The following is a 24,980-nucleotide window of genomic DNA, read 5'->3' on the forward strand; positions in this document are numbered from 1 at the left end:
GTGGCAAAACAATCCAAGCAATGCATCAAACGCAAACATTTGCAGAACCGCAAAACGTTCATTCTCCGGTTCCAGTACCTTCTTGCTTTTTCTTTGCCCCCCAAAAAAGGTATGTACAAAACGAAGGAGAACAATGCCGGTCCGTACAAAGACAGACTTGATGAAAAGTCAAAGAAAAGATATGAGAAAAAAATCACAGAATGAAAAGCTGTGAATACTTTCCTTATGCACTGTATATATAGTTCCAAAATATGTATATATCGCACAGGATTATCTGTGCCTTTAAAGTGAGTTTCCCACGACATTTGCACAAATGCACCCATTGCACTTACTGGTTTTTGAATTGTGCCCTCTCTGCTTAGACTGCTGCCCCCGCGACCTATCCATAGAGAGATGGACTGCTGAAACACTCTACTGCCAGTGTGATTTGTTCCTTGCACATTGTAATTTCTGAAGATTCTTTCTATTTTTTTCTGTTTTACATTGTGCTGAAATTCATCTTGGGCTTGATAAAAGTTCTAAACCACAACGTATTTTGAACACTGTAAGAAAATCCTAGTATTTTGACATTGTCTTATAATATGGAAATTAAAAAGGACTGAATCTGTCACAATCTGGCAGCCAAGAAGTGTGTGCAGACAAAAGACTGGCCCATTTCTAGAACGGATGCAGACAGATACCAATAGGGGCCTGGGGACCTGAAAATCGTTGGGCTTGGCTGGTATTCAGGGTGAATCAAGGCCAGTAGTGCAATGCATGGGCCTCATACAACTCAGGGGAGGGAGTGGCATGACTGGAATTAATTTTCTGTGATTGAGGCAATTGCCAAGGTTACTGCAGAGAATCAAACAGCTGAATGTCATAGGAAGTGTTGTTTTTAGAGTTACATCCTTAGTCACAGCTCATACAAAGAAGATGGTAATTACAGCTTCACGTTATATCTCCTGGAAAAAAATACTTAAGTTACATCATGTAGTGTTAACTTATGTAACACTTATGGTGTTACAGCACAAGAGACTTATATTAAACCAATCCAAATGATTCCTTGTGTGAACAATTATAAGATGCACACAAGGTGCACATAACAAACTGAGTGACAATAATTTATTTAAATTATTATTAATTTATTTATATGGCAAGGTAGCCATAGGTAATTGCACTGTAAGTATAAACGAAGCTAAAGAACTGAGACCGACTGAAAAGAGAAAATTTTGAACATGCTGAAAATATATAAATGAACAAATAACAAACAAATAAAAATAACAGATAAGTCCAAAGTTTTTGCTTGAGATTTCTCCAGATGGCAGAATGCCATTCAGTGGCGTATAATAAGGGCAGCCATCCTGGAAGACAACACTCAGACCAAAGGTGACTGGTGAAACAAACAAAACACACACACACACACACACACACACACACACACACACACACACACACACACACACACACACACACACAGTGGAAGTTGAGAGAGTTTCTCAGTGCATTAATGATTTTATGCACCAAAGCCAAATTATGACATTAACCAGTTTGATCTCACACTTCAAATACTGTATGCAGAAGCTGAAAAATACTAGTAAGAGCCACCTGACAGCGGTCATTGTGAACCACAAATTCCAGCTGCTTTTTATACATATACAAGCTTATATATTAATTGAACTGTGCTTCTAAGATCTGTTGCAATTATCATTTAGAAACATGAATAAAGTGGCGATGTCCAGTTATGAGAAGAATGCTTGTGTTTTATATGAAAGGTAGAACATCAGTATCATTCTATTTCAATTTTAAAATAGAATGAATATAAAATCAATATTACATTTGTAAAGTGAAACTAAAAAGTGGGTCTTTTTGTCTAAAGGAGATGTAATTATTTTTTTACCCTTCACCTCATTCACCTTTATTCACTGAGCAGTATCTTGTGCCCTCTAGAGAATTAATGGCATTTCTTGTGGAATTGCATTAACAAGAAGTTAACTCTTTTCCTTGATCTCGGTGGAAATGTCATAGGGTCAAGGAAAAACTTTAAGGAGGATTCATAAGCAGTAAGAAAATGCAAGCGCTAGGAGAATCCAACTGCACTTCTGCTAAGCTATATGTCTGTGAAGGTTCTCAGTTACCCAGGTCATTGTAGACTAAGGAGCTTGGAAAGAAAAGCATCTGGACTTCTTTAACGTTCCTTGAAGATGTTTCACCGCTCATCCATTCAGTGACCTGCATCTAAAGGTCAAAGGTCACTCTTTTGAGGATGCCAATGTTCACAATTTGGACAGAGAGGACAGACTGTTTGAAAGAGGAGTGAAAGAAGCCATCTATGTCCACTGTGAGCGACCATCTTCGAACAGAGGTGGTGGCTTACAACACCAACTGTCTGCCATCTATAATCCAGTTTTGAGATCCCTTCACAGATGCCGTTAACACCCACTCACATCCTGGGCCTTTGGCCTCAGTAAATCACATGATAGGGTGGGGCTAGGTTTCACAATGGGTTAACCCGAAACCTTGGCTGATTGTGCCCCAGGGATGATCTGATATCGTTGTGTTGGTGTTGTTCCTGGAACAACATAGTAAATGTTGTTCCAGGAACAACATTGCAAGTGACCAATCACATTGTTGTGACGTTATTCTTTGGCGCGCCAAGCCATTCGTGCATTTATGAAATTCCAATGTTGCAAGGACAATATCAATTCTGCTTAGCGTTTATTAAAGGGTTAGGGTCAGGGTCCATTGATCGGCAGACAGAGGCGGTTTCTCGCAGCTTAAGTACAGTTTTTTGTTTTACGGCGGTTTTTCCCAAAGTCGCAAAAGTATGACGTCACAACATTCTGATTGGTCACTTGCAATGTTGATCCTGGAACAACATTTACTATGTTGATGTGGGAACAACACCAACACGACAATATGAGATCGTGCGTGACCCAGACCCATTTTCACCACTTGGCTTGTGTGATTAGGTAGAGGATCAATAGGAGGTCCATGACCCTCTTGGGGACACTCCCATAGTGCTTAAAATCTGGGACTCTCCACCAATTGCTCTTAGAACTGAAGAAGCTTCCCAGATGAGAGGTGAAACGTCTTCAAGGAAACTTAAAGAACTCCAGACGCTTTTCTTTCCAAGCTCCTTAGACTTCTGCTAAGCTATTTAACTATACAATGGTGGATGCTGGTGACCTGACTCGGTATATGTGGAAAAATTGATCTAGAGAGCGATAATAGGTAATTTCACATCATTCTGTGGATTAAAATGAAAAATGAGTCCCAAACTTCAGCTTTTCAGTTAGAAACACTGCAGAGTAGTGAGAACTTCTGAAATCACATAATGAGCAACAGGTGCCATCATCAGTTAGTGTCGCTGCTAGCAATAGTCACAGTCAGGCATCTGTAGTAAAGATAGAGGTAGAGTTGAAGCAGACACATTAGTCCCACTGCCAGCATCAGGGCTATCATCAGCAATGGAAGTAGTGTTTGCTTGGCAAGGTTTGTAAACGACAGCTCTCGAGGGTCAGATAAAGCAAAAATCAGAGAATGGGCCAAGTCAGGACAAGCCACAAGACGAACTGTGCCAGCAGAAGCTGTTTGCACACAGTGATGGTGGAGTCTGGAGAAATGGTGATGGCATCTCATCAGTTCTAACCAAGGAAAAAAGACTCTGAAAAAAGGCCCTGCAGCCTTATAGCTGTTTGAGGAGCCATTTCATCTCTAACCTGTTGCAGGTTAGAGAAAGAAGGCTTTCTTTTTCTTTGTGTGTGTCTGTGGTTTTTTTTTTTGTTTTTTTTTTCCCTAGTCTCATTTTTGACTCGCTCAGATTATATTAGCTCAGAACAAACTCTGCACTATCACGGTTTCAAACTGGTGTAAACATAATGACTTTGAAGACTGGATAGATATGTTTGCAAAAGGAAAAGGAATAAATACTTTTTAATTTTTGTGCTTTATTCAATGCTCAGCATAACTGGTTTCTGTGTGGTGTGCAATGGCAATGTCACAGATTATTTTTGTTGGTCTTTTTACTGGTGCTCTGAGGTTGCTTGACTTTTAATGAGCGGGTTATGAAATGTAAGATTTACCATTAATATGCTAGGCACTCTACTGCTACACCCATAACACACACATAGATGCGCACACACCTTCACATATCAGTACTGACTGTGGTAATTAGGGTTTTCTTTCTTTGTCTGACATGGAAACATAAGATTTGTGACCCTACCTACATAAACAGACCCTAGGAAATTGTCTCTCAACCACCAAAAGCAACAGTATAAAGAAAGAAAATAATAAAAGGCTTACCATGAGACCTCTACAAAAAATATATATTTGTCATTTGAAAATGCAAAGACATTGATGATTTTGTCACAGTCCAGGGGCAGTGTTTACTGCCAGCAGTGCTAGGTTACCGGTTCAAGAGTCCCCACTGCTCTTTTTCCAAGTAGTTTTTCAAATGGCACACTTACTGATGTGATAGGAAGTCTCAAACATGTTCTTTTCAATTCAGTACAAGCCTATAAATGCATCTTTGTAGGGTTTCATTAGGGAGAGCAACTCTTGAGGGCTGGTGATAGCATGTGCATGTTATTCTTTTTTTACGCAGCAGGTAGAGCTCTGCAAAATCTCATTTCCAGGTTTTAACTGAGGCATCATACATTATCCATTATGACACACGCACCTGCTAAACCAAAAAACTAAGTGGGCGTAGGTCAAAAATTCAACACCTATTACACCAGTTGGCCAATGGGTTAAATGAAATATTTTTGTGTTTTAGTCTAAATATTATTTTATTTTATTTTTTAATTATAGTATTCACACAATAAAAAAATGAGAATTATATTAATGAATCATGGAAAATCATTGGGGGTGCTACAGGGGTTTCATGACTTCCATACAGGTAGCTAGAGAATCCCAAAAGCCGTCCGTGGGGCTGCCTGTGCTGGGAAATCTGTGTTGCATATTTATATTGGTTGTTCTCAATGTGACATTGTTTCCACAAGACTGTCACGTCAGTCTGTTGTTGTGCTCAGTGATTCTGTGGTTGCTCTTTGAAAATCTTTTACCTTTGCTCGCATGAGTGAAGTAGCACTGCTTAGAGCTCAGGTGATTGTGAATTGCAGCAGTCTTTCAGACAGACTCTCTTTAATTATGCTGTAAGTAAGATATGCTTGGTTTCCCTCTTTGTCTGTTGGCTGTCAAACCTAGAACGATTCTGTGATGTGACTACACATATAACTAAAATGCAGTTCCAGCAGAATACGTTACAATATGCATAATGTCAACCATAGTAGTTAGCACACACAGCAAGTATGGGATAGTATATATATTTTACTGTAAGTATCCAGTAAACTGGACAGGACAAAACTTACTACATTCATAAAAAACTCTAAACTGTTACATTTAATTTTCTATTTCTACCATTTAGTTTTTATTTTTGATATTTATGTCTCCAGTTATCATCTGATTAAACAGTGGGGTATTTATGAATCTGAAATACTGAAAAATCAAAATATTTTGTGGAGGGGAATTTAACCAAATATACAGAGGATTCAGGTCGAGGGTCGAGTTGAACACATGTAACTTTTTTTTCAACAAGTGTGTGTAATGTTGCACAAAAGATTATTTTCGCTACTGAAAAAGTATTTTTCTGTACTTGATCAACTTTGTGTAATTACATAAAGCCAAATTACTTCCTAATATTGCTTAAGTGTGTACCTTGTTCCCAGTGTATTGATGGAGTAAAGCTATCTGGGGTTTCCATTAACATGATGCTACTTTTTTCTGAGATTTTGTGCAGGAATTTGTGGTAATACCACACTAGCTTTTTCAACTTGATTTCTTTCAGCAGCAGAAGGTGCCATCCTTAGGTTTCTTTTATGTGCAGGTAGAGCTGGGCGATATGAGATTTTTTCATATCACGATATGTTTTTTTCATTTCAGGCGATAACGATATCTATCACGATATAAGCCAAATAACTATATTTGTAAGATTTAAATGTGCCGTTGCTCACAAGTAAAATGTGAAATAATCAGCAGCTTGTTTTTATTTAAATATTTATTTCCCATAATAAGTTCAACAGGGTAGATGTACTTAAGGAACATGAGACTTTTTCAGATAAATAAAGGCAAATATTACAAACTACACAAAAGGCAGCCGCTAAAGCGTTTAAGTTTCAAAATAGAACAAACGAAACAGACTAAATTGTTAATTCCACTTAGAAACAAAGTATTAATTCTAAAAATAAATCTTAGTTTGTTTTACAGAAGAACAGACAAAACTGACTAACTTTTGTCAATATCAAATAAACTGAGAACTAAAAGGAAATTCTCAATCTGTCCTTGTTGTATAGCTTAGCTTTTCAAACAGTTTTAACAGTTACTTTAGTCTGACAAAAGCCGAATGACGAATTAGCGCTTCCAGTCAGAGACTGAGGCTACGTCCACACGTACACGGGTATTTTTGAAAACGGAGATTTTCCGTTTTCGTTTTAAAAAATAATCCCGTCCACACATAAAGGCAGAAATGAAGGAAAACGCTGCTATGAACATGCCAAAGCAGCAGGTGGCGCTAGATTCCTAACCGTGCAGAAATGTTGGCCAATCAGAAGTCTAGAAGCCTCGGTGGGAAAAAGTAAACAAAGCTGGGGCATAGAAGCAGAACCGAGTCGTATGTGTGGAGGGACAGTAACTGTGTGTATATGTAAGCATTTAAACACTGCAGAGAGTAGAATTAACAGTATTGTAGAAATTCATTTCACCGAAACAATAACGTGGCGCACAGTGTGACGCATGCACCAGTTTATTGTATTTCCAGACTTGCTTTCGGCACAATTTACAGTGCACGCTACTCTGTTTTTTGTCAGACTTGAAATAGCCGAAATACCTTCACACTACGGAACTTCTATGGCTCTTCCGTTCGACAATCTCTCCGGCGTTGGAACCATCATCTGTTTTCTCTTCGGTCACGCTCGGTTGATTTTTCTAGTCGGCACACTCATTTCCTCCATTACGCGCTGGCTGCTTCCCAAACAAACACACGTGCGGCTTGGCACTTGTGCTGTATGTAACAAGTCACGCGACGTGACGCTGCGGCTGTGATTGGTTCGGCTCTGCGCTACTGAATTTGGATTGGCTGACCTTTTTTTTTTTTTTTTTTTTTTTTCTTTAAAGAGGACAAGAGCGGCGAGGTCTATCGCGATAGCTTAATTTCTCTAGGTTTGGAGGCCTATCTCCCCCTACCACCACTTCCCCTGCCAGTGGCGGACCCCCTCAGACATCGGTGCGTTGGTGGTTCTTTGTGTCCGGGGATGGGCGTCCAGGTACACACCGGCTCACTCCTTGGCGGCCGCTTATCAGGGCCTGGAGCCTGGGGCTCGCTCGGGCCACTTCGGAGGTGGGGTGCCCCCGGCCTCTCGGCCTGGGGCTCGGTCACTCAGGCACAGCTGGGGGCCGGCGGAGCTCACGGGCGCGTCACTGCAACTCCCCCTGGCTTCTGCTCCGCGGCTGCTGAGTGAGCCCTCATCTGGGACTCTCCTCAGCTCGTTCCGGGACAGTGGCGCAGCTGCCCCTCTGTTGGTCTTCCTTGGTCTCTTGTGTTCTGGGGGCCTCTGGATGTCTGGAGTTTTGATCTCCTCCACACCTGCTTCACGCCCTGGAGGACGGGGCTGTGGCCCCCCCACACCCTCTAGCAGATTATTACATGAAGGAACCTTTTAAAAAACAAAAAACAAGCGCGTCCATGCTCACAGGTGTACACACGGGTGATCACACCCACAAACTACACCCTTTTTGGCTCCTACCTCAAAGCACACTGTGTTCTGTTGATCTTATGTGCTGCACAATAATGTTTAACATTTAGTATTTACTGTCATATTCCCATATATCATTGTGATGTTGTTTATTCTATTACTCTTGTTCTCTTCTGCTTGCTTTCTTTTTTCTTTCTCAGCAGGTGATCCAGGTGATTGATATATGCATTTTTTTTTCTCTGCCCGTTCTGTTGGTTTTTGTCTTTTGCCCTTCTCCCCCGTCCCTCTTCTCAGCTGTTTCTCTTTCCCTCTTTCTTTCTCCCCTTCTTTCCCCCAGTCAAGTCTGTCCCGTATTCAGTAAGTGAAAATAAAATAAACAATAAAAGGTGAATCAAATGGACCATTACGGCAAGGCTGGGATGGTCAGTTTGGTAAAGTAAATCCGTTGGGCATCTTTCTTTGCCTTTAGACAACAATTCTGATGCAAAAGAGCCAAACGGGACAGGCCAAAAAAAAAAAAAAAAAGAAGCTTAATTTCTCTATCGAGTAAAAGTTATATCGCGATACATATCGTTATCGTTCTATCGCCCAGCTCTATGTGCAGGTATGAATGTCATGTGAAAAAAAGAGCATTCTTCATTCTTTATATTTCTTCAGTCAAGTTTCAGGATATCATGAGATCACTGTAAGACTCAGCTACTTTTCTTTTGTGGGTGCTTGACTTGTTGAAAATGAAACTGCAAGAATAATGGGAGTGGACATTACTCCTCCATGAGAAATTAATTTGTTGTAGTAAAATATACAGTGCATCAAAATCTGACATTAACTAATTGGCATGATTAAATGTCATTTTAAGATAATTGACTGCAAATTGTCTAACAAGGCCACTGCACATAATTGTGTTAAATATTTTTTTTAATTTTCGCTATTTTGTCTTCATTTTGCTGTACTTTTATCAAATGCAAAATAAAGTAAATAGCAACATGATAGTGCTGTTAAAATAATTACTCCTGGGTCACTGAAACTCCCATTACAATTGACCAGTAGTTAGAAAAGTCCCAGGAGGTCTCCAATCTACTTTTTTTCCCTAATTGTGTCACAGGCCTTGTAATGTGATGACCTTGTAATGCGTACTGCGCAACAGTACACGTTACAAGCTCCACAAAGATCTGTAGAACATACTAGTTAAAATTCTATTGCATCAATAATCAGATACACTTCAGATAGACTATAATTATAGTTCTGGATCTGCAATAAAATCTGTCTTTTGCATGAAAAATAATTGCAAAATAAAACAATGAAGTAAATATACTTTTACAACAAATATGGTCCTAGGACTCTCAAATCCAAATGAGGTTTAGTCATATGGAATGGTGATAAGACCTTGAAAAGTGAGAATGGTAATTACTATAGTCAGTAATAAAATGTAACAAATATGCACAAGTTAAACCAAAATTCTTGCTTGGAGTTTTTCTGACCTGTAAGAACATGCAGTACAGTATAAAAAGAACTAGGGCTGTGCTTTATCCACTGAAAACCAGACCACAAACTATGCCACTGGAATCAACCCCATTGGCAAGGACTGTCCAGCCTTGGAGAGCTCGTGTTTGGCTTTGTCCCTGAAACATCTCTTTGCAGCTGAGGTGTGTTCCATGGTGACAATTTGCTATTAGGTCTTAGTAATGCTATGTGGGCAGACAGAGGTGACCTTTGCCCTCCCACTTGCTTTCCACAAGGCAAAGAGAGGCTCCTGTCTTGTCTGGGTCAACTTCCCTTTCAAGCAGACAGGTCTTCAAACTGTAGGGACTGCAGTCACCTCTGAGTCAACTATGTGCCTCACTGAGAGCCTTGGCCCTCTCACCTTTTGCAATTACATCCTAGAACACTGTGCTGCTGTTGCATCTGCAGGAGCTGAAAAAGTGAGTAAGTGTAAACAAAGAGCTGGTTTAGATGTACCACTGACACTTTTGGCCAATTACTCATGTCTGTGGTCTACAATTGGCTGTCTGGAAAGAGAAAATGGGTCTGAAGTGAAACATCATTGAGGTCCAACCACAATAAATATAATTTTGTTTTGTTTTCCTCCATGCCTTTAGTGCATACAAACAATTGTTCAAGATTTTATAGTATAAACCTGGAATTGAAGATTATTTTTAGATAAATGGTTGATATGTCCCTCTGTGGAATACCATAAAACACTAAAAACAAACAAACATGTGCCTTTTGAAAGTGACAATGCCTGTACTGTCATCAAGATTTGCACTAGCTTCTTTGTGTTTTGGTTTTGTTTGTTTTTTAGATTGACTTTTGCCTATTAAGTCTCTTAAAAAGCATTGCTGTGTACAGGTAGCAGCACTCTTTGGCCAGGTTTGCATCCATGTTTTTTACAGTAAAACATAAGCCTAAGCAGAACTGCACAGTCGACACTGGCTAGTATGAGAGAGGTATTAGAAGAGATGTGCATTTGAGTGAATTTTTTGATTGTGATGCTGCACAGAACTGGAAAGAGTCATTTTTTCAGCTTAGATGCGTTATAGCCAGCTGCCCTCATGGTGAATTGAGGCTTCAAAATTGTAACTTACATTTAAATAGAATAGAATGGACTCACTGATGGTAGTTCGTTTGTATGGCAGCTAGTATGTTGTACAAGCCTCTGTTGTTGACACATTTTTTCCTAACATATTTGTAACACATATAGAGTTGATTTACTGTTTATAAAGTTGTAATGTTTAAAATATTCTTATGTAAACAAACGTAGCAGACACCAGTAAAGATTTAGATTTACCAATCAGCAAAATTATCTCCAAATACCACGGATCCATCACCTTGCACATTTGGCCAAACCTGAACCATGCAAAAAGGAAATGTTCATCATCCTTCACATAACATAAAAAAACTGACTTCCAGCAGCCAGTGTTGGGAAGGTTACCTTTAAAATGTATTCCATTACAGATTACAGATTACATGCCCCAAAATGTATTCTGTAATGTATTCCGTTACGTTACTGAGAGTAACGTAACGGAATACTTAATATATTATCATGCTTTTTACAACTACGTGAATGTACTATTGCTGTGTGATTTATTACTATTACTGAAGGTCCGCGGCTCCGAACTGTAGTAAAGGGACCTCTGACTAATACGGTGGGGTCCCTGTCGGCTCGTAGCTGAAAACTAGCTCTACTTTGTTGTGTGGGTCAACTTTGCTAGCAAGAGACAGAGAGAGGCGTTGAAAGACTGCTCCAACGGAACTTATTGTTTTCGGAGGAAAACACGAACACGGTGTACAGTCGAGTCTTAATAGCTTACTTACAGCTGGGCTCGTCAGGCACTCTTCTTGGCTGAAGTGGTTATTATTATATTTACATGCTTCCAGCTCCCGTTTTTGCTCGATGACAACTCGTACTTTTCCTTTTTCTCCCTCCCTCGCTCACAGACACATAACGTGTATGGCAGTCCATTCTCCCTGCAGCACGGACTACACTGCCCATGATGCTACATTCTTTAGAGCTATGCCTGTAGCATTCTGCCTGTTAGCTTAGCACAACAACAACAACAAAAAGGCCTCTCTCACCCAGGAAACACGCAGAGAGAGAGCGTCACCCTGTAACCATGGCAACCGTAACGCTGCCGCCTGGAACAACAGAACGTAGCTGTCAAACAAACCCAAACAGTCCTGACCCGCCACAATATGAAACAGGGAAGTACCGCCGTGTAATCCATTTATTTCAACAATGTAACTGTATTCTAAATACCACCTTTTTAAACGGTAACTGTAACGGAATACAGTTACTCATATTTTGTATTTTAAATACGTAACGGCGGTACATGTATTCCGTTACTCGCCAACACTGGCAGCAGCATACTGTAAATTCCATTTTTTGTAAGAAAGCATAATGTCATCACAATGATTCGATTCAACAGATCCTACTACTCCTATCATATAACAATTAATTATAATGTGTCGGTGATATCTGTCAAAGCCATTTATGTAAGCAGAGAAACATCCAATATAAGTTCAAGTCCAACTTGATTAAGAATGAGAAGCTATAACTGTGGAATGTATGGAAAAATCCAGTAGCAAATCAGCTGCTGATTTTCTGGTAACTGACCAGCTAATTGCTTTAGCTCTAGGGCCACATTAATGCAGGAAAAAAAGGAATGACACTTTTAGTAAGAGTCCCTCAAAATAGTTACAATTAACTGCAGAATCTATAGCTGTTTAACGATATGTGTGCATTGTGTAACCAAGTTTAGTCAAAAATATTTGTTTCAGGTTCGTTTTTAATCAGAATATGTATTCAGAACGTTAAATGAATGTTAAAGTAAAGCCAAAGAAACAAGAGAAAGGTTGACAAAGATAGAAAACCCATTACTTCCATCCTTCACGGTTTCTGCAATACCTCCTGTGTTCTTGTGAATTAACTTTCAAGGGCACAGAGTTTCAGCAAATATTTCATTTCCCAAGATGGCCATCACTCAAGCTATCACTTGAACAACTCAAATCCGTCTTTTGTGAAGAAAAAGGGGGGAAAGATAGAGGGTATATAGAAAGTGGAAGATGACTGAGATTACTTTTTGCTTTTTTTGAGTGTCAATATCTGGAGAAGTTGGAAAAGTAAGATTGGAACACTTCATATCTATTTGATGTCAGTGGACAATACATGTTTTTATACTTCTATTGTGTTAAAATAAAACATTTTTTTTCTTAATATTCAAACTGTTCCTTTGCACATATTTTCAAAGGATTCATTTCTTGTAATTAAGATAAATGAACCTATTTTTAGGTCAGAAAAACTGCCAATGACACTGTGTTAAATGCTATTTTTTGCTTACTTCAAATGTATCTATTTTTAATTGATTTTGTCTGTTAAGTTGTCCATTAATCATTTGATGGCATGAGAAAAATCGCAGTTACCCAGCAGTGATGTAAATTGGCTTTCAAAGAGCAGGTTTTATTTTTAAAATCACAGAGCAAGCTGTTCTTATTCAAGTCGATTATATCTACGTTCAAAGGTTTAATGAAACGTGTTGGAGAACAAATACCACCATGTGGAATCGATGCATTCCATATAGGTGTGCTGGATTGTGATGGATTCTTTGTACCCAAAAGAGAGGGGCCTCTCGGGGCGCTTTGATTAATAATTTGCATGGTCTCCTTTACAACGTCGGAATGTAGGCTATTTAAACATCATACTTTATTTAAATTGCCTTGTACTTTGTCATACAGGAATATCATCAGATTTTTTTGCATATACTTTGGTGACAACAATTCTCAAGTTTAAATTGCATGTTGAATGGGGGTGGGGGTTGGGACACTCAAGACAAGGCTCTAGAGGTCAGTGTCTTACCGCTGGTGCTTTCACCATCTTGGAACAACAGGCAGAAGGTCAGAGTATCCCCACCAGGATTTGAAAAGAAAAGGCAATGCATTAGCCGGGGCTTTGTTCCTTTAACATACATGGGCTTCTCCCACCGGTACTGCTGGTTCATTGTCCCCAGGCCGTCAATGGGTCACAAGCTTTTGGAATAGAAAGGACACGGGGTCGTCATACTGCTTTCTAAAGGTTGGTGGGTATGTCTGTCATAGCCCTAAGCCATCAATGGGAAACAACTGTTGCTCCTCTATCGCAATACAGGGTTATTAAACCTATTTATCTAGATGTCCTGCCTCTGCAAAGACAGCTGGGACAGACTCTGATGCATGCTTAATACACTAATCACAGTTTCTCCCTAGGACCCCTGTTGGCTACCCTAATCTGTTTCTCTCACTGTTTCTCTCTTTCTCATAACTTTGATAGTCTATGTCACACAAACAGAAACTGACAAGTAGTGCACTCATAAAACTGCTGGCATCCCCAAATACATCAGTGAGTGCTTGTGCTGGCTTATGCTGCCTTTTACACAGAAACAAACTCAGAATAAGTTGACACTGGTGTGCCTTTAGGGTACCTGTTTATTTTTTCAGATTCCTATGAGTCCCATCATCACTAGCTTCTCCTGCATGTACATCTCTGCTCAACATATAAAATCATGCGTGGTTGCTTCTACAATTAGTATATTTACCAAGAATGCTAATGTAATAGGCTTGATGCTATTGTGTCAAGCTTTTTATCTTTTAGAACTAAAACATAAAATATTAATCATTGAGAAACATGAAAAGTTTAGTATTTTACTTTAAAATGTTCTGTTAAAATGACCAATGACATGACAATAATAAAAAAAAATCATACTTGAAAATGTGGCCTGAAGCGTAATCAATTATCATTTGTATAATAATCTTTAATTATACTGTGCAATGAATTTTTAATCAAAAAGGTTTTAGCAGGGAATTATTTCTCAGCTTTATTTAGCAGAGCTACCTGAAGACGTGTTGATAGTAATAGTCTGCGAGGCTCTCTGGGAGAAGGCTATATCCTTAAACATCTCTCAATTGTACTTGATTGGACTGATGTTCTGTATGTAGTTAACAGCAGGCTGACGGATCAATTGCTGCAGCAATTTTCATCTGAAGCCGTTCATAGCGGCTGTTACAAATCGATGGCTTTTAATGACTGATGGGTGGGATTGTGTCTTCTCGGTTATTGTTGTCAGTGATCTTTTTCCCTCCTTGAAGACAAAAAAAAAAGAAACTGACACTCAGATGGTTGGGCGCTAACCAATTCCCATACTCGTTCCAAAACCAATTTTCTAGCTAATTTGACGTTTTAGAGTTAAATATCAATACTAAATAGTAGAAAGTGAACAATTTAACTTTTCGTATCTGCAATTTACATGTAAGTCAATAAGTCAGAGCACCGACACTGGAAACTGGAAATGCTTATTTTGTCTGTTAGCTTGAATGATTGTATGTCATACATATGTACCAGAAGCTATAGTGATCAGCTATTTCATACACTTATGTTAGTGGCATAGTTTGTCTTCATTAAAAAGTGTGAGCATTTTCTATATTAAAATGAATGACACTCATTCATAATGACTGCACTGGCAGTTTGAAGGAAATTACATTGTGTTTAAAAGCCCATCAAAGCTCTGGACATAAAAATTCACCTGCAATCGTATTAGAATAGCTGTTTGCTTTTATGTGAAGTGCAACCAAATACATGAAGCTGAAGTCTATTTCTAAGGGTTTTGCATTGCCACACTTCCACAATGTCTTATTGTACTCTAGGAAAATAAGGTTGTATTGCTCTTGGGTCATTGCTTTTTCCTACATTGCATTAACTTGGAGCTGTTCTTCTTTTTCCTTAAACCTACATCTTTTTTATGGATTTGACATGATTTACAAATACAAATTTTTATTTGTCACATACACAGTACAACATATATTGAACATGTAGTGAAATGCTTGAGTCCGAACTGCGGACAAGCTACAGACGTAGCCGTACCATAATGATTTGTCAATCATATCATATATTCTATTTAATTTCTGAATGTCTCTTGTCATTAACCCTGATCCAGTACACGGATGTTGCGCCGCATGTCTCTTAAAGGTGATTAGGTAAGCTTATATTGCAGTTAACCTCTGTTTCCAGTACTGGTGCTTTGCATTTGGCAGGCTGGGTGGGCAGAACGAGTGACAACATTTCTGCCTGCTACAGTAGTCCCATAAAATGTAAAATATTGCGCTTACATAACTGGGCAACACAGCTGTCCCCGCATAGGTTTTCTGTTCACTATTTAACCTCTCTTCTTGGCTTTCTATGACTCAAACAGTGACAAAGTGTCCATGACACCCCTGTATAGTTTCATTCTGTGTGCTTTATCAGTAGCATGCTGTTTTGAATCACTTTTTTCAAACTGAAGGACGCTGAAGTCTTCCACAGAAATAAATATGTTTAGAAATATACATACTGCAAAGAAGCATTAATGAATAAAGTAAGTAGAGATAGTGATTAGAGACAACACTACTGAGAGACAACTGAATGTCTTGATAACATTCCCCACCTTTTATACTTACTGAGGTCCAAAGTTACCAAGGCTGACATAGCTATTCATCACAGCTATAGCATATTTTCACTTGCTCACACTGGATTCTCAAAACCTCCTCTTACTGTATGTCCTATGTCCCCATGCACCACCAATTGAATAAGCCAGTGGCTTAAAAACTATTAACATCTTTTTTTTTTTCTTATTTAATCAGGGTTTGGTTGTGTGTGTAGTGTGTTGCACCAGTGAATAGGATAAATAAATAACCAAGGCAAAGATATTTAAAGTGAGTTTTATTTACTTTTTAAGAAGTTTTTTCAGGGTGTAATTTTACAACTCCAACTCCAAATAAGTTGAGATGCTGTGTAAAATTTAAATAAAAACTGAACTCAATAATTTCCAAATCTCATAAACCTGTATTTTATCCACAGTAGAACATAGAAAACATGTTAAATGTTTAAACTGAGAAAAATGTATGCTTTTAAGAAATTTGATGTCATCTCAAAAAAAGTTGGGACATGGACAAAGTAAGTATAATCACATTACATTTTTTCAGTAAAGCAGTAATGTAACATGTTACTGTACTAAATTCAGTAATTACGTTGCAGTTATAATTATGCCATTACTTGAGTTATCTGCACAACACAGAATGTAAAAAATCTGAGTAAACTTTTGTCTTCCTGCCTGCTTCCCATATAATCAGCCGATTATCGTTTATGTGCAGGGAGGAGGAAAATGATGGGGTAATCTACAGCGTTTGAGGAGTGAAGATATGGATATTATTGTTATCACATGAAAGGACAAGAGTACAATTTTGAAACTGCATCCAAGACAGGAAATATCTCATTATACTACAAATAGAACTTCTGTCAACAAGCATTTGCACTGACAGAATGCTAACACAAAGCTAGCCAAGAATTCAAAATGCTATTAGATCTGAGTGATTTACAACCTCAGCTTAGCAGCCAGACTCTGAACTTCAACAGGTAACAAAGGCAGTGATGAGCAGTCAACCTTGCAGCATTGTAGTAGCCTCTGTTTCTGTACTTTTCCTACAGTAGCCTAACTGAGCCTGCTTTTCACCTTTGCTTTGTGTTGTTGGTTTTTGTGTTCATACCCTAAAATGAAATAGAAATTACTATGTGTGTCCTCACTAGAATAGGTATTTGTGTTGATGTGTGTAACTGGTAATTATGTGACAATGTGTTTCAGGTCAATTTCCGAAGTAACACGAATATGTTGTAGTAGTGTAACCACAGACCACAGAGAAACTAAGGACCAGAAACACATACTATAGGAGTAGAGAAAAAAAATATGAGCCAGTAGTGGCATTACTCCACTATATTTCACCAAAAGACTGAACATATGACACCAGTGTCAACTTATTCTGAGTTTGTCTAATACTTTTTTTGTAGTGATGTTGTTTTTGCTGTTATTTGCTGTCTATATAATGGTAGTTTCCATGTAATAGATAAGAAAAAGTAAACAGTCATAACAGAGAATGGAACAGGCTAATGTCAGAAATCGTTTTCAGAGAAAGCTTTTCTGAAAGGTAGCAAATAATTCCCTTGCCCGCTGAATGTTAAGCCACTTTCTTTCAGCACTACTATTGTCATTTTCTAACTATGAATTTGTACACCTTTCCATTACCTTGTAATATGTCTATCCAATTGAATGAAACATTGAACAATGCCATCTACCGCTACAGTGGTAGTGCATTATCAATATAACTAGGACAAGTTTTAAGATATAAGCAATAGATCTTCACTATCGTCCAGGTTTTGCTGCCAAAAGCTAATAGGTGACAAAGACTAGAAAGTGCTTTCTGCCATCAGGGGTAATTGTCTCTCATCAATATTAAATTACTTAGTTAACCAAAGTTTAATAATTAAATGCACTGCTTGCAATGTCTTTAGTTCTAAGATATAACAAAAGCTGTACACCTCTCCCAGTTTCTGCTGGAACACATATTGCTTTGAGTAATTCTGTTGTACTTTAGAGAAGACGTTCTTTAAAATTAACTGTACGGTAGACAAATCAACAGAAAAATGTCAGTTTTCCTTTTTTTCACAGTTCTCACAGTGAAATAATTGAAAAGTAAATCTGGTCTTTCTATTTGCTATAAAACATTTTTTTTATTGCAGTGCCAATAATGTATATCAATAGATATATACAGATAGCTAACATTAAGTAATGGCATGGACATCTGTACCGCTGCAGCTGACTTTCAGCACAATGTTAAGAACCCACGAGGCTGGTTCCTAAAGGAATGCTTTTAGGGGGAGAGCACAGGGGTGTTTATGCACCACTAGAGAAGGGTAACAACAGCATGCCATAAGAAATTGATACAACACAAAAGAAACTGCCTCCAAGAAATGTTCCCTCTGGCTCTTTATGTTGAGGAAATGGCCTTTTTCAAAACACCGCTGGGCAAAAACATTTCCAGAATTATTTTACTTCACTGTTGTTGAAGCCAGCAAATCTGCCACGCCAGGCCAATTTTCTCAGCTCACCATACATTATGGCATGTAACAGAATGCAACTTTACTATACAGATAATAAAAAAAATTATTAATATTATCTATTCTAAATGGCCTTTTCAAATAGATTGTGCGTTACTTTCTTAACAGCTTTTTCTCATCATTAAGAATAACAAACACAGTATAATCAAATGGCAGTGATTGCATTTTATTTATTGATAAAAGTAAATCAAAGTATAACATCACCAAACAATTACAATGCCAGTCTTAATGAGTGCCTCAATTTACACTGGTTGATTGCCAAAGAGAAAAACGTTGTGTTGCTGTGCTCTTCAATCGATCATTTTAATTAATTCCTAAAATGTGCAATAAACAAACAACAAACTCTGTTTATAATAATTTGCTAGCTATGCACCACTTTTGACACACTATGTGACCCAGTTCATTTAAATTAGTAGCAAGCATTTCCATATGTAAAACAACCAATAAATGACAGTTAAACAATGGTTAATTTGGCTTTAACAAAATAGGAAAGATGTTGTAGTTATTATCAAATCATTTTAGTTGCGCTGATATAAAGAAATTTGCTGTAACTGGAGATGCAATATCATGCATCATCAGCTCGTCAGCTGTGCCTATTGCTGCAAAACCTTTGATACTAGAGCTATCAGTGAGCTCAACTCACCTACTGACTGCAGCTCAGCAAAGTGATTGCTCTCAGTATGATCACAGCAATAGCGCGAAGCTGAAAACATAGCTGCTTACAGCAGAATTCCTAAATTGGCAACTGCATCACTAGATTTAATAACTTTTTAGACATTCTCGGTGACTGTATTTCTTGAAAGCTGACAGTGACAAATTTTTCAGATTATCTGCAAAAATGGTGGAGTGTAGCCTACATTCTAATACATTTCCCTGTAATTGACATGTCTTTTCTAACCAAAGCAGTTTCCAGCCATTTGCCAGCCAGAGGCATAGCCCCAATCCTGTCATGAAAAAAAAGCTGTGCACGTGGGTCCATAAGTAAAACAGCAATACAAAAACTTAATTTGCCGAGGGGTAACTTAAGGAATAATGTTCAAAAAGGTATTCCACTGGAGGAAAATAATTACTAAACTCCTCTAATTCATAATGACTTTTCAATCCATTTTCACCTTTAAGTTTATTGTTCTATACAAAAACAAAAAAAACCCCAAACAGACCATTTAGAACGTTATCAACCATTTTTGATTGTAAGAAACTATAGTTGAATTATTAATGCAACATTGGCCAACATTGTTGTTGGTATAGTTACTAATAAGTGAATCATAAAGTTGCTTAAACAAACCTGACATCACGAGAAACTGGCATTGCTGGTTTATGATTTAAGGGGATTCAAATCATCAATATTCAATCAGGTGACCTTTTGCAGCTTAGGAGTGGCACTGTTTATGTGATTTCCTTGTAATGTTTTATTCCTGTCACAAGTCTTATCTGCAAGTATCATCGTTTGCTGTTTTTGAATGCACTCACTTTATCAGTTATAAGGTGTTTTTGGATACCATTGGAGAGTTTGATTTGAAGATACTGAATTGGAGAGCCAGCCATTTTTAGTAAGAACATTTTTTTTTTTTTCATGTGGAGTAATCAGTTGACAGCAACAATTAGACTTGCCGTGTTAAAATAACATGTCAATAACCCCGATTTGTGGATGATTCATGAGTAAAATGCAGTACAGTTTGATAGTTAATTAACTAAAACTGCAAAAACTGAGCCAGAAACTCTTATTACTTATCTTATTACAGTTTTTCTTGTCGTGTAAAGGCTTTTCCACTGAGATATCAGTCAAGTGGGATAAGGCCTGGATAACCGAAACTAAAGCTCACAGAAGAGGACTAGGTCCCCTGCAAGCTAATGGTAAATTGCAGTTTAGGACCCTTGTGACAGTAACACAGCTCTGGGATACAGGTAATAATGGAAAACTCTAAATGAGAAGAAGGAAACAACAAGACACACAGATGGTTAATGTTATATTACTAAATCCATCCATCTGTTTATATCCACTTATTCTGTTAAATAGCAAGGTGGACTAGAGCATATCCCAGCATGTACTCAGCAACACACAGGGTAGCGGCTCAGTGGGTTTTTAGTCTCTGACACTTAGACAGTTTATATTTTCCAGCCTACAAACTTGAACAAATTGTAACTTATAACTATTTTAAGCCAGCTAGATTCATGATTTCATTCTTTGAACGTGGTAATCTAATATGTTCCTGCCAATTAACCCGTGTGTGTGTGTGTGTGTGTGTGTGTATATATATATATATATATATATATATATATATATATATATATATATATATATAAAAATAAATAATATAGTGCAGAGCACAGTTAAAGTCACGCATGTTTCTCTCAGTGTACAGGGATTCCTTCTCCTTTCTTTTCCTTCTGATCATGTACAGTGGTGTTATCAGTATCTACAAAAATAATAATGAGAAGAAAAATCCATTGCTGAATTTAATTTTGATTTGCTATATTTGACAAACAAACAAAAGAAGAATAAAACAAAAAAGCAAGCAAAAAACCCCCATTATATATCCAGACTATGCCACAGAATGTGTGTTTATGAAGAGTTTGCTGTTCCTGGCTTCAAATACAGCTACGTCCCTACTCCTTGTGTCTAACATATGGGTCCCATATTGCAAAAGCAAGAAAAATCCCCATACTAAAAATCTTTATTAATGTCTCCATCTTTGCCAGATTGGTGGCAAAATGGTTTATGTGTGATTATTGTGTTTCAATCCACAGATGGTCAAATTCCAAGTCAGGAAGAGGGCTGTTTCTAATCCTAATAAAGATTCTCCTATTACTTCACTGGACTGATAAAGTACCAACCTGTGACACTCAATTTTCAAGACGCAAAGCCTATCAAGGAACTATCAGGTAGGATAGCTGCAGGATCATTAAGTGAATGTCTAATTAACTTATTATAAGGCATTTCTGTGCTGGCTATCAAATCCTTCCTCTAAGCCCCAATGCATCCATCTGACCTGGTTTGATTGCATAGTCACATTAATGAGCAGCGATGTCCCACATACAGCTTCACTTCACTTCTCAGCTGCAGCCAAACCCAAAGTGGTATTTAGAGCGGGGACTGATTATCTGTGGAAACACAACAATCCTAATATGTGTAGAATGTGAGCAACCAGCATTTAAATGCCCCTTCTGGAGTCTAAAGGTTAATTTGTTTCTTTCTGTGGATATATGGCTCTTCATTAAATTTGTGTCCAATGTAAGAATCTATTCAAAAACTCAGCTAATGCTGAATTCTGCCAAAAATACTGAAGTGTTATTGTGTGTCTGTATGAACTTGGTGGAGTTTTTAAATATGGGAAGGGAAGGATGCGTTATCAAAGCTCATTTCCAATCTATGGGTGTCATGCGTCTATGCTGGGAGCAAAGAGAAGAAAGGAAGAATTTATTTTCATGCAAAAAGAAATAATTTGCATAACACCCGTGAAACTCATTTGCAACACTCCCTCCAAACTTTGCATTTAAACAACACGGAAAACAAGCGGACATAAGACGTTATGAGTCGATCATGCACTGAATGAACTTACTGTGTGAAATTTGGAGATAGTTAAATTTATTCACCTGATGCAACGTGTGTGTTTTAAACCTTTGGCACTGACTTTCACCTATTGATCAAGTTGCTTGTTTAACACATTGTAAAGTGTATGTGACTGTGAGTAAAACTGAAGGTCACTTTCTTTAGTCGAATGTGAAGGACAGTGGTGGGAGATTGTGTAAGGATTATGGTCTCTGTGTAAATAAGCCCAGGGTTTAAAGTTTCACTCATCCATCTACTGTTCTTTTTCTGAATCCCTCTGCTGGTTGAAGTTAGACAGGTTCACAGCACTGCCCTCTCCTGTATGGGAACAACTGTGAATATAAATAGGTGAGCTTCTCATCGATCGAGATAGTATGGGAAATTATTTTATAATTCTATAATATGTACATCTGTGTATTTAAAAAATATTTTGGCTATAATGGCTGAGGTTTACTGGTAGCTATTAGTACATTTTAACACACTGATACAACATAATGGAAAATAGAGGGGTTATTTATGGATGCGCTAATTAGCATTTTTATTTCTAGTGTTGAAAAGCTTGAATACAAAGGAAATTAAGCGTTTTTCATTTTTCACTCCTGTTGTAGCTCATTCTAAACTTAATTGTACATGTACAATACGCATTATACTGATTTCATAACCTGCCCATACAACAGTCAAGTACATGGAAAATTCATGCACTAATAATTCAGGTTCAGTGTAATGCTTCTGCTACTAGCCTGACTGTTCTTGTGATTTCTCCAATGTCACCATGGTATAAGGAAGATTTCCAAACTCCAAACTTGTGTTGTTACCATTCTCTTTATGGGATTCTTGTATTTTTTGAAACGTATTATGTTTCCTATTTTTCTCTATCCATCCATCCATCCATCCATCTTCATCCGCTTATCCGAGGTCGGGTCGCGGGGGTAGCAGCCTAAGCAAAGAGGTCCAGACCTCCCTCTCCCCAGCCACCTCCTCCAGCTTGTCCGGGGGAATACCAAGGCGTTCCCAGGCCAGCCGAGAGATATAATCTCTCCAGCGTGTCCTGGGTCTGCCCCGGGGCCTCCTCCCGGTGGGACATGCCTGGAACACCTCGCCCAGGAGGCGCCCAGGGGGCATCCTTGCCAGATGCCCGAACCACCTCAGCTGGCTCCTTTCGATGTGGAGCAGCAGCTGCTCTACTCTAAGCCCCTCCCGGATGGCCGAACTTCTCACCCTATCTCTAAGGGAGAGGCCAGCCACCCTTCGGAGGAAGCTCATTTCCGCCGCTTGTATCCGCGATCTCGTTCTTTCGGTCACTACCCACAGCTCGTGGCCATAGGTGAGGGTAGGGACGTAGATCGACCGGTAAATTGAGAGCTTCGCTTTTGCACTCAGCTCCCTCTTCACCACGACTGACCGGTGCAGCGTCCGCATTACTGCAGCCGCAGCCCCAATCCGTCTGTCGATCTCCAGCTCCCTTCTCCCATCACTCGCGAACAAGACCCCGAGATACTTGAACTCCTCCACTTGGGGCAGGAACTCATCCCCGACCCGGAGTGGGCACTCCACCCTTTTCTGGCTGAGAACCATGGCCTCAGATTTGGAGGTGCTGATCCTCATTCCCGCTGCGTTACACTCGGCTGCGAACCGCTCCAGTTTCTCTAATTAATGAAAATGTATTTTAAGAAACTAAATTGAATTCCTCTAAGTTGAAAGTTGGGGTTATACTCAGTTGCAGATATGGACAGGGACAGCTGGAGACTTGACAGTAGTCATTCCTATTATACTTCTGCTTGAAGTCCGCTCCCTGGGCACATGCATAGTTGGTGCATTGTAATGTAAATTCACTAGTCCACTCAGTCAAAAAAGAAGACAGGCATGCAAACATCCGCTTGAACCCTCGTGTTGACTGTCCGATGACGAAATATTTGTAACAGGGATCTAAGGCGATGCTTGAGGACCTGCAGACACAGAAAGTGTAAAATCCACTTAAATGTTTGATAATCAGGGTATTTATTTGTTTGGTAATCAGCCAATACATGTTTTGAAGCAGAAAAGTAATCTTTACGTTGTAGGCCTCTCCCCTTAGCATATTCTGCTTGCTATTTTCATGACAACACAATTTCTGTTAAAAGAATGTTAAAGAATGTTAAGTCAATTTTGTAAGTGGGCCACCAACATACCTGTCATGAAATAAATAAGCAAATATCAGCATTAATAGAAAGGGGAGGCAGTGAAAATATTCACTGACAAACAGGAAAAGACAATGGTACGGTTTTAGCAGAGAGGGCTATTAAAATTCCATTTGAATCATAGCGGTCTGCAATTGTGAAAAGCAGCAAAGCTGGGTAGTGCATGGAGCCTGATGCTGGGACTGTGTGACTCAGTCCTCCCTGGAATTCAAAAATGTCGCTCCTTCCTGTGATCAGTCAGCCCGGGGCGAAGCTGGCACTGCTGGACTGTGCCTGGGTGAGAGTGAGAGAAAGACAGAGTGAGAAAAAGGAAAGGAGAGAGTGAGAAGAGAGAGATGTAGGTGTGTGTATGAGAGTTGGGCTCTAGGCCATGATACCAAACATCCTTTGAACCAGGCAGCTATGGGCTAGAAGACTGATATAATATTTAATAAAATAATGCATATACAGAGAAAAATGCATTGGTTAGGCAGTGTACCTTTCATTCTGGGGATCTGCAAAAATACAGTACAAACAGACAAGATCTGGCTAGTTTCCCCATCCTTTTGTCCCCACCCTACCAGTATAACACATCATGCAACTCAACACTGACATTACAATTTGTGCACAAAGTTAGAATTTAAGATGTTGGTAATATGTGACTGCATTAATTTTATTAGTTTCTGCAGGCAAAGTCTCATTGTCAGCAGTCTTACATAGAGACCATTAAATTTAGTGCATGCACTCACATTTAGAGCCTTCTAACAGAAAACATAACTATATTCACTTTACAAGTTGGCAACATATCATATGTAAAATAAACTGGATAAAGCCTCATCATTGCTAAGAAATCTAAAGGTGCTAAAAGATTCTTTTTTATATAAATAATACAAAATGTGGCAATATTCAAAAACAAATTTCCCCTTATTATCTAAAAGACAAATCTGAGTATTTTTTTTAGTATGATACACATATTATTAGATAAAACACAATATATAATATCTACGTTTATTGAAAAGTGATGCAGCAATGGTGACCTTTTCTTTATTTCTTCAAAGAAAAGAGGAAGAAAAGAGGCGAGCCCAGCGATTAAC

General features: G+C 38.6%; 1 long non-coding RNA gene across 2 annotated transcripts in view; it reads left to right on the plus strand.

Moving 5' to 3' along the window:
- Nucleotides 1-24,980, plus strand: part of LOC309715254 — a 66,414-nt gene that overhangs the window by 2,836 nt on the left and 38,598 nt on the right. For both annotated transcript variants that reach the window (XR_014279168.1, XR_014279169.1), the window contains exon 2: nt 20,929-21,063. This is a non-coding gene — a long non-coding RNA (uncharacterized lncRNA). The remainder of the gene's footprint in view (nt 1-20,928; nt 21,064-24,980) is intronic.

This window comes from Aulonocara stuartgranti (genome assembly GCF_965226115.1).
Source record: "Aulonocara stuartgranti genome assembly, chromosome: 2".
Classification (NCBI taxonomy): domain Eukaryota; kingdom Metazoa; phylum Chordata; class Actinopteri; order Cichliformes; family Cichlidae; genus Aulonocara; species Aulonocara stuartgranti.